This window comes from Balaenoptera borealis (genome assembly GCF_965194805.1).
Source record: "Balaenoptera borealis genome assembly, contig: HAP1_SCAFFOLD_2030, whole genome shotgun sequence".
NCBI lineage: Eukaryota > Metazoa > Chordata > Mammalia > Artiodactyla > Balaenopteridae > Balaenoptera > Balaenoptera borealis.
The window spans coordinates 43,729-52,303 of NW_028122234.1; the positions used below are offsets into that span (position 1 = coordinate 43,729).

The 8,575-nt window shown below is 46.5% G+C and overlaps 1 pseudogene across 1 annotated transcript; it reads left to right on the forward strand.

Annotated features, from left to right (window-relative positions):
* Positions 1-1,312: 1,312 nt before the first annotated feature.
* Positions 1,313-8,235, forward strand: LOC309622296 (uncharacterized protein C2orf78 pseudogene; annotated as a pseudogene). The gene is made up of 3 exons: positions 1,313-1,397; positions 4,290-5,039; positions 6,320-8,235. The product of its transcript is annotated as an uncharacterized protein C2orf78 pseudogene (transcript).
* The last annotated feature ends 340 nt before the right edge of the window (positions 8,236-8,575 follow it).

Here is an 8,575-nt window from a genome sequence, read left to right on the forward strand (position 1 = left end):
TAACTCTCTGTTCTGTTAATACCAAATGAGGCCCAAGTGTGTCAACCTGTTTCCCACAGAAACCAAAAAGTCTACATGCATCTCTTTTCTCCTGTGCCCTTTCACCTTACCTGCTCCCAATTCTCCACCAACGTCCTCCTCTTTCTCTAATTATTCTCCTCTTCATTTTGCTTGGCCTTGCCCCCAAGCATGCAAGACAGAGAGTCCTAGAGGTCCAAGATTCTAGAGTGGCTGTTTGCAAGGCGGAGGAGATTACAGTAACTGCCACACTGTATATACTTCTGTGCAAAGAAAAAGGGACAGTGTTCAGAATGTCTCTCACATATAACAAGAGCTGGAGATGGCAGGATACCTGTGTGGCCCAAGGAACTAGAGCTAGCAAATTATGGGCCAAACAATTGCAACCAAAGGCTGGAAGAGGAAAGGTCTGCAACCAGCTCTGTCTCCTAGCTCTCTGGTATTTGCTGCCAACGGGCAGAGTCTATTTCGTGAAGCATCAAGCACTGAAAAGAAGACTCCTGCTGCTGGAAGGTGACAGGAAGTAACGTCCAATGCAAGATCAAGGCTTGTCCTCGAAGCAATGCCCATAATGGAAGAGAAAAAAAAAAGAGAAAGCGGAAGAGAAATGTTAAGTCGCAAGTCCAACCTGGCCCCCAGCCTAGCCCAGCCCAAGGAAGGTAGGAGTCAAGGAGAAGAAACTAAAAGAGAAGAGCCTTGGACCACAACATTCTCCACAAGGTACACTCAACAAACTTCACCCTACTCTTGAACCAAGTTACAAAGAGAGCTTCTTAATCCCTACTTTGGCTCCTTAAAAGCTGCTATCAGTTCACTCATTAGACACATATGATTTCAGAACAACTGTAATAGTTCAAACTAGATGGCTCTTTCCTTCCTAAGGATTATTAATTAAAGAAGATCTATATAGCTCTAAGTATATGATACATAAAATAGAATACTCTGTAGAATATAAGTAACTCTTAGTTCAGTGTATTAATGAACGTCTGTAAGAAATGTTGCAATGATTTCCCTAATGGAAGAGCCTGGGGGAGGTAAATCTGTCTTCTAGGATTTCCTCCCCAGAGCTCAGAAACTCAGGTGTTGTTTTAGCTCTCCTACACTCTCTTCACCCAAGCCCGCCTTCCTGTTGGGGATCGGACCTCCCTATTGGCTCTCTCATACCTTTCAACTGCCTGCTTTGTGACATCACTCTCCTACCAAACCTACTACCACTTGGTAGAGTCTTGGGGTTTCCGTGGAGCTGTTTGGACCAGTAACCAGTGACCTCTGTACTGGACACGTGCGCCGTTCAGCTGCAGCCACTCAGACATCCTCTAGTGTTGTCTCCTCATCCCTTGTACCTGCAGTGGATGCTTCCTCTTCTCTGACCATGTCAGGTAAGAAAAGAAACTTTGGAAAGTTTTGCGTTCGATTTCTTTTGCCCCTAAATTGAGTAGGAGATTCAAAATAGCATGGAATAATGAGGGAAAGTATTGAACTACACGTCTGGAGACCTAATTTCACTTTTGACTTTGACGTTTACTATCTGTGTGACTTTGGACAAATCACTGGCTGTCTCACAAAGCCTGTTGCTTTCCTTAACTGTTACGTTAGGATACCACGTTGGGTTGATCACTCTGATCCCCTTCTTTTCCAGTATTGAGCCTTAAAGGGTACCCATGTAGAAAACGAAATCAGACACTTCTCAAGAGTGTTTCAACAGAAACATAGAAAAGCCAGGGGACATAGAAAACTAGCAATATATACCAAGATGTTTCATCTCTAATGGTCTCCCTCCACTAGGATTTCGACTAGTTGAAAAGAGAGAATAGGGAGAGAGGATGGAGAGTACTGGGCTCTACAGGGAGGCACAGAGTCGAGCGTAAGGAAGTTTAGGATGGTTTTCATTAGCACAGGCCAACAGGCACCAAGAGATGGGAGAAAATGTAAGAATGAAGAGGGAAAGCATAGAGGAGCTCTCAAGAAAAACGGAGTTTGCAATGGAATGCTGATGGGAACCAAAGATTTTCAATTAAAGCAGAAACAGCACAGAGGGAAACCTGCTCAGAGCAGGGCAAAACCAAGTTGATGGTAGCAAACCCTTACATTAACAGACTAAGAAGGAAAGTAAGGCCAGAACAGGGGATCACCAGGAAAGGCAGCTTATCAGAAAAGTCATACTCCGTTTTCTTTCTTTTATTGCCTCTCTGAATACAGTTGGCCACTTGACAGTTTTGAATATAAACATTTTAGAAATACGTTTTAGAAATGATGCCTCCTATAAACAAGCAACCACAGTGGTTATCTAGGGGGCTGCTTTTCAGTGTTTTATTCTTTCTAATTTTTAAACTAGGTAGACATTTCACCAATTCAACATTTTAAGTGATATCTTCTAAATTGAATCAGAAGGACTATTTTCCTTGGTGTGATATGTAGGTTCTAAGGCAAGGCTGCTTTTCATTTTTACAGTTATTTCCTTCCTAACACAGAGAGCACATTGATCAACAGCCATCGTTCGCTTGTAGAGCTTAGCTACCGAAGAAGAAGAAGAAAAAGTCAAGCCCCACATCTCTAATTCCCCCCCCCACTTAGGGAATTCCCTGGCGGTCCAGTGCTTAGGACTCGGTGCTTTCACGGCCAGGGCCACGCGGCGCGGCCAAAGAAACAAAACAAACAAACATCCACGTTTATCGAAAACCATATTGTGGAGTCCTGTGGATTTTCTTACATTTGAAAATCTTTTTTAATTGGATTCTAGGCATGATGGTTTTTTGAGGTTTTGGGATGCCATCTTCTTGGATGCTGAAGATGATTCTAATCTAAGTTCTAGGATAAATCCAAAAACCTTCCTGATACATTTTAAGCTTCCTTTCTGCTTATTATATAAGCTATATTCATTGAAATATATATTTCTCCTAGGCTTAATACCTCTTACTTGCTGGGTAAAAATATGAAGGAGCACAATAATGAAACTCTTTTACACTTATTATTTTGCTGTCTGCTTCGTACCGGTTTTCATTGAAATACTTGTCTATATGTGTTGTGGCTACCTATACATGCACATTTATTGCATTCTGTTGCTTGTTATGCATTTTTTACTGACATACCTTCTCTGTCTGTATGCATTGGCTAGGAATTCATTCACCTCTATCACCTCCATCGTGTCTTCTGGTTAATAGTATTCACTAAAATAGAGTGGGCAAAATTCACTTTCATAATATTGCATGGATAGTACAGAATGCCATTTGTTAGTAAATTCATTAGGCTTCGATACTTGCCACATACCCCAGTTTTCATTAATATCTATGGATTTCTTTTTCGTTAACGTAATATGCTTGTCATGATTTTTCTTTGTCTTTCTAGAACTTATTGTATCTTCCTCCATATAAATCATACGCAATAGATCAGCTTATTCATCTATTAATTATTACTGCTATTATTATTGGTGGTGGTGTTATAACCACTTTATAGGTGAGGAATCTGAAGTAATCAGATAACTTTTCCCTTTCCAAAAGCACTTAAGAAATCCACTTTCGGGTAATCATTTTGAGGTAGGATGAGAAACCAGGCTTGAAGAGGGCAAAAATGACTCTTTCAATTCACCAGTTGGACTGAGCTGTACGTCACCTCTAGGTAATAGCGTGGGAACTGCACAAGCAAAGGGAGACACTGAAGACGACCATGGTAATAGCCGTACTGTTTTCTAATGGACAAAAAAAATGCCTATATTATAAGTTCTATTTCTCCTGCTTTCTGGCAGTATCATGCTCAGAGTGGAGTCCTGGCAAGGAAGTCAGGATACTTAGGTTCTGAAACCTGGTAATGATACTAACATAATGAGAGAACTTGAACAAGTCAACCCGACCTCTCTGAGCCTCAGTTTCCTTACTCACGAAATGAGACTGAGAACATCGAAGTTCTCTAAGGGCCTCCTAGTTCTAAAATGCTTCCAGTCTAGGAAATAGCATAGAAGTCAATACGAGTGCAGGCTGAAGGGAAAGACAGGGCAGGGAGAAGGTTGCTTCCAGCCTAGAGAACAATCTCTGAACCACACCACTTGGCTCTTCTGCCCGTCTGTGCCCAAGATGGGAGCACAGGCAGTGAATAGAGAAGAGTGGAAAACTGCTCAGTCCTTACAGCCATCATTAACTGTCTGATTTTGGGTTTCTCAGGAAGTAGTGATAGTAGAGGTGTCCTGATAGCAAGAACCTTCAGATGATGCCGTTCCTCAAACGTAGTGAGAATTTCTCAACCTCCCTGAGTTTTTCATGACCCTCTTGTTCTTACAGAAAATTTCCAACATCCATCTCTACTTGGAACTCTAAATTCTCTGCAGCATTCTCCTCCTGTGGTGAGCAATGCAACTTCCCTAACACGAAGTGTCTGCAACTTCTCCAGAGTCTCTGCCCCTGCCGTCAGTTCGGCATCGGCTACCGGTACCCCTTTCCAGACACTCATGGGTAGTGCCTACCTTTACCAACATTCTAGCACGACTATGTTATCTGGAGTTACTGACCACAGCCAGATCTCCACTTCAGCTGCTTCCTATCCAGGTGTTCTTGAGTGGGACATCACAGCAAGCACTGAAAAGAATTCTTCTTCACTCGGAGACTTTACTCTGGCACTCACTGACCGCCACACAGCTGCCTCCTCCATGTTTCTGGCAGCCCAGTATGATAAAACTTCAGACGCCAAGAACATGGTCCCTCTACATCCATCGCTTTCTGCCAGCCTTGCTCAGGGAACACCATCTCAGATTCCAAATCAGGGGCAGAGCCGCCTGCCACTTCCCTGCCAGGAAGGAAGCCAGGTATATTACTATAACCAAGGCACACTGGGGTCTTTACTGTATGGAGAACTTGGCTCCTGCCCGCAATCCTACGGCTCGGCGTCATACACAGGAAGTCGGGCCTCTGGGCAACCAGAAATGGGAATGGGACCGAAGGAGATTCAGCCCACAAATATCCGACCACCAGCTTCCACCTCTGCAGTCTGCCACCCTGTGTCTGCTCAACGCATCACAGAAACAAGTTTTCAAGGTGAGTATAACAAACGCCAGAGAAAGTTGAAGAATGAGGTCGGCACTCAAAAATGGGGTCAAATCGACAGCTGGGAAGGGGTGTAGAGGCAGGTAGAATTTAGATCCTGAGCCTTTAATAACCACTACCTTCGCTCAGTGCCCTCTGTTTTTAGACTCTCTATGAGAACACCTAGGGCTTCCCTGGTGGCGCCGTGGTTAAGAATCCGCCTGCCAATGCAATGCGGGGGACACGGGTTCGAGCCCTGGTCTGCGAAGATCCCACATGCCGTGCAGCAACTAAGCGCATGTGCCACAACGACGGAGCCTGCATTCTAGAGCCCGTGAGCCTCAACTACCGAAGCCCACGTGCCTACAGCCCATGCTCCGCAACAAAGAGAAGCCACCGCGATGAGAAGCCCGCACACCGCAACCAAGAGTAGCCCCTGCTAGCCGCCAACTAGAGAAAGCCCGTGCACAGCAATGAGAGACCCAGTGCAGCCAAAAAAATAAATACGTAGAATAAATAAGTTCAAACAGTAAATAAATACATAAACATAAATTACAAAAAAAAGAACACCTAATGCAGGTGGGAAGGTGGGAGGGCCACTGTAGAGGTCATCTATGCTACATGTACAAGAACCCCGAGAGCACACCAATCGGTACCACACTTTTCACTGCTGTAGCCGATCGTTCCCCCTGTACTGCCACACTGTAGCACTCCCTTCCCTCATCTACTGCTATAGTCTCTTCGGAAGGTGTTTCAGAACTCTTGTTATGAGAGTGCCAGTTGAACTGTCCTCACTTCCTTCATTTATACCAGGATTGAAGACCTTGTGGTCCGAGATCCTGTCCAGAGAGCAAGCAGGCTAAGACTCTGTCTTTGTTGATGTATTTCATCAGCAAGGGCTCTACCCCCTCTCCTAGTTCATGGTGTGACGTGTTCTTGGCCTCTCGGGAAAGTGGGGAGAATGGAAAGGACCCTATATGAGAATGCTAGGCTTTGTAAAACATTTCAGGTTTTTAAAAATAAGACTCATTTTGTATTGGACTTATAAACAGTCCTATGAAATACAAAGCGAGCCGAGAATCAGCGACAGGAAAGGCTCACCAGTAAGAATTACAACAGTCACCGCTTACCTCGTAGCATAGGGCACTGTCCGTGATCCTTAAGAAGAGTTAGTAGAAATGCCTTGCCCATCTTGCCCCTGAACCCCTTGAAAGGTACACGACTGCTGTGTTGGTGTTTAGGGGGAGCATCTCACTTACCAGGGACTGACTTCTCCCTTGATCCCTTTGTAGGGATGGAGACCTCCCCCCTGGTGATGAAAAATTCCCTGGGATTGCAACCTCCAAGCCAGACGTTTTGTGTGACACAAAGTCAAGAACTCCCCAAGTCCTGCAGTAGCAGAAACAGCCACATACTTGAGAGTAACCCACCATCTGAACTTGGGGACATTTCAGTGACAGCTCCAGTCCAGAGTGCCAGGCGTCTCCTGGCCCTGCCTCCAGCTCCAAGCCAGGGACAAATAGAGAGTAAGCACGTGGATGATATCAAAACCAAGCTTTCAAAGCCTCTGGATGCCTACCAGATCCCAACAGAGAACCAAGATCCTCCACTACTCCCTTTAGGAATCCCTGATATTCACCAGCCGCTGGCCTGCACCGATCCCCTCAGCCAAGAGGAGCAGCCTGGTTCTGAAAATGCTGATCTGGGAGAGAACAGCCGGAGTCGTCAGGACCTAGGGACACTTGAAAATGGGATTGAACCTAGCAGTGGTCTTGCAGACATTACTACACTGGCGGAGGATATTCACCTTCCCCAGCTCTTTAATCCTTTGAAAGATCTTGATCAATCCCAAGGTCCCAACGTGATCAAAGCTAAAGACACCAGAGCCATTAAGGTGAATCAGGTGCAGGAAAAGCCAAGTGTCATAAAGGTTCCCTCTGATCAACCCAGGAAGAACAAACAGAAAGCCTCTGAGCCTATCAGTGGCGCTCCCAAGGCCAAAATCCAGCCAAAGAATCCAGAGTGCCTGTTAGGGGGAGAAGTGGTTACATGCCACGCTGCAGTCAGTGACAGGGCTCCTGTGAACACGGCCAAGCACTCTCAAGGCAAACCTCAGAAAGCTGCATCCAGAAAGATCAGCAAAACTAAGAGCCACGGGCAGGAAAAGACCAAAAGGACCAGAGGGAGAAACAAGGCTGAGGAGAACAAGCAGTCAGGGAACAAAGTCAAGGCAGAAGAGAAGCCAGCAATCCCCCACACGAAGCGAAAGGAACACCAAACTGAGCTTCTCCAACAGAGCTTTCAAAAGCCTCGAACCTCCCTTGGCGTGCGCATGCTGGAGTCTGTGAAGGTTCTTCATGCGCTGGGGAAGAAGAATGAGACGAAAACTGGGCTCTCTTCCTGTCGGCTCTTGGGAAAGTCAAGCAACCCCAAAGACCCCCAGCCACCCCCAGCTATCCAGCCATGGCGGCATACCCCACGTGAGGGGAAGGGTCCTGAGAAAACGCAAGTCCAAGCCCAGAAACCAGACAGCAGTGCTGAAACAGAGTGTCCGTCTCCAGCCCAGTATGAGCGGCCTCCTCCTGGGAAGGTCAAGTTGATACCTCTGCCTTTTTCTGCCTGGGACAAGCCTCAAGCTCGACCCGCTCCTCGGAGGCCACAGTCTCTGGCCTCACATCGGCCTGCTGGGGCTTACCGTGCCCAGCCTGGTTCTACTGACTCAGCTCAACCTGCTGCAGCCAATTCATCCCAGCCAGCTCCTGCCTCTTTGCCAGGCCCCGCCAAACCAGCTCAGCCAACTGTGACCAACCCAACCCAACCGGCTTGGCCCAACCATACCCAGCCTCGTGTCCCTCAGTCTGCTGCTCCTAGGCCTGCACCCTCCAAAACTTCATCTGGCGCTCCTCTCCAGCGGGAGCCTGTTCCCCCTGCTGTGAATAAGCGCCAGTCCCCACCCAAGCTCCAAACCCACTTTCTACTCCAAGACTTCAGCAAGCAACGAGTTCCATGGAGGGAACCCAACGTGCCTGAGCCAGTCATGTCAAAGCCCATCGAACAAGAGCAGAGGCCAGAGCGAGAGGCCATGAAGAGGCGGGCTCAACAACAACGGGAGAATGCTGCCAGATACACCTCTTCGGGCAAGCTGCAATTTTTCACCGAGAGGGAAAACGAAATGGAAATTGCCGACTACTACGGATACGTCAAGTGAGAGCTGCTAGGATTCTTGGTGCCACCTTGGCTACCAGCTGTTCTTCCATACACAGGTAAGACAGGTATAGAACTGAATAAGTAAATGGAATACAATTAATAGACGAGTAACAAACCTTTCGAATTTTCAGATGCTGCTAACTGGGGCGTGAGAAAGGAAGGACTGAAAGTTGGATGGGAGAATGAAGGAAAGGGGTAAAAACTGAGCAAAGAGGAAGGAACTTGGCCCAGGGCTAGGAAGGCCAAAAGAGACGTATGGATTTAGGAAAGGAAGCAGGAGCGAGGATGAAATGGCAGAAGTAAAAAGCAGGGTCAGAGGTCTGGGTTGAAAGAACACAATT